Raw genomic sequence first — 1,666 nt, forward strand, 5'->3', positions numbered from 1 at the left:
CGTGTTGTCTCCCGCCGGCAATGCCACGACAGCACGCTCCCGGGCCTCTGTCGGCAGCGGCAAGCTCAGTTGGGAGCACGGGTGGTCGCACCTAAAGCGTCTACTCGCCTAACTCCGGGCGATTGCGCCTCTCTCGAACCCGACCAAGTACTTAGGACGGCGCTGCGCGCCGCCGGGACCTGAGAGGGTTTCGAGGTGTGTTGTGCAGGGGAGCTCAGCCTCCTCCTGTTTGCAGAATAATTGAGCGGAGACGCTTGCGTGTTCGCGCGGGCCCCCGGGACACACTCCCGGGCGGCCGGCTGCTCAGCTCTAGTTGACGCAGCTCCCTGGTTGATCCTGCCAGTAGTCATATGCTTGTCTCAAAGATTAAGCCATGCATGTCTCAGTACAAGCCGCATTAAGGTGAAACCGCGAATGGCTCATTAAATCAGTTATGGTTCCTTAGATCGTACCCACGTTACTTGGATAACTGTGGTAATTCTAGAGCTAATACATGCAAACAGAGTCCCGACCAGAGATGGAAGGGACGCTTTTATTAGATCAAAACCAATCGGTCGGCTCGTCCGGTCCGTTTGCCTTGGTGACTCTGAATAACTTAGGGCTGATCGCACGGTCCTCGTACCGGCGACGCATCTTTCAAATGTCTGCCTTATCAACTGTCGATGGTAGGTTCTGCGCCTACCATGGTTGTAACGGGTAACGGGGAATCAGGGTTCGATTCCGGAGAGGGAGCCTGAGAAACGGCTACCACATCCAAGGAAGGCAGCAGGCGCGCAAATTACCCACTCCCGGCACGGGGAGGTAGTGACGAAAAATAACGATACGGGACTCATCCGAGGCCCCGTAATCGGAATGAGTACACTTTAAATCCTTTAACGAGTATCTATTGGAGGGCAAGTCTGGTGCCAGCAGCCGCGGTAATTCCAGCTCCAATAGCGTATATTAAAGTTGTTGCGGTTAAAAAGCTCGTAGTTGGATTTGTGTCCCACGCTGTTGGTTCACCGCCCGTCGGTGTTTAACTGGCATGTATCGTGGGACGTCCTGCCGGTGGGGCGAGCCGAAGGCGTGCGACCGCCTCGTGCGTGCTCGTGCGTCCCGAGGCGGACCCCGTTGAAATCCTACCAGGGTGCTCTTTATTGAGTGTCTCGGTGGGCCGGCACGTTTACTTTGAACAAATTAGAGTGCTTAAAGCAGGCAAGCCCGCCTGAATACTGTGTGCATGGAATAATGGAATAGGACCTCGGTTCTATTTTGTTGGTTTTCGGAACCCGAGGTAATGATTAATAGGGACAGGCGGGGGCATTCGTATTGCGACGTTAGAGGTGAAATTCTTGGATCGTCGCAAGACGAACAGAAGCGAAAGCATTTGCCAAGTATGTTTTCATTAATCAAGAACGAAAGTTAGAGGTTCGAAGGCGATCAGATACCGCCCTAGTTCTAACCATAAACGATGCCAGCCAGCGATCCGCCGCAGTTCCTCCGATGACTCGGCGGGCAGCCTCCGGGAAACCAAAGCTTTTGGGTTCCGGGGGAAGTATGGTTGCAAAGCTGAAACTTAAAGGAATTGACGGAAGGGCACCACCAGGAGTGGAGCCTGCGGCTTAATTTGACTCAACACGGGAAACCTCACCAGGCCCGGACACCGGAAGGATTGACAGATTGATAG

The 1,666-nt window shown here is 54.0% G+C and overlaps 1 non-coding gene across 1 annotated transcript in view; it reads left to right on the forward strand.

Annotated features, from left to right (window-relative positions):
* Positions 1-323: 323 nt before the first annotated feature.
* The window catches only part of LOC126448079 (small subunit ribosomal RNA), a 1,909-nt gene continuing 566 nt past the window's right edge, over positions 324-1,666 (forward strand). Inside the window, exon 1 of the ribosomal RNA XR_007583965.1 lies at positions 324-1,666. This exon is cut by the window's right edge and continues 566 nt beyond it. This is a non-coding gene — a ribosomal RNA (small subunit ribosomal RNA).

The sequence above is a fragment of the Schistocerca serialis genome, unplaced genomic scaffold, assembly GCF_023864345.2.
Source record: "Schistocerca serialis cubense isolate TAMUIC-IGC-003099 unplaced genomic scaffold, iqSchSeri2.2 HiC_scaffold_559, whole genome shotgun sequence".
NCBI classification, from domain to species: domain Eukaryota; kingdom Metazoa; phylum Arthropoda; class Insecta; order Orthoptera; family Acrididae; genus Schistocerca; species Schistocerca serialis.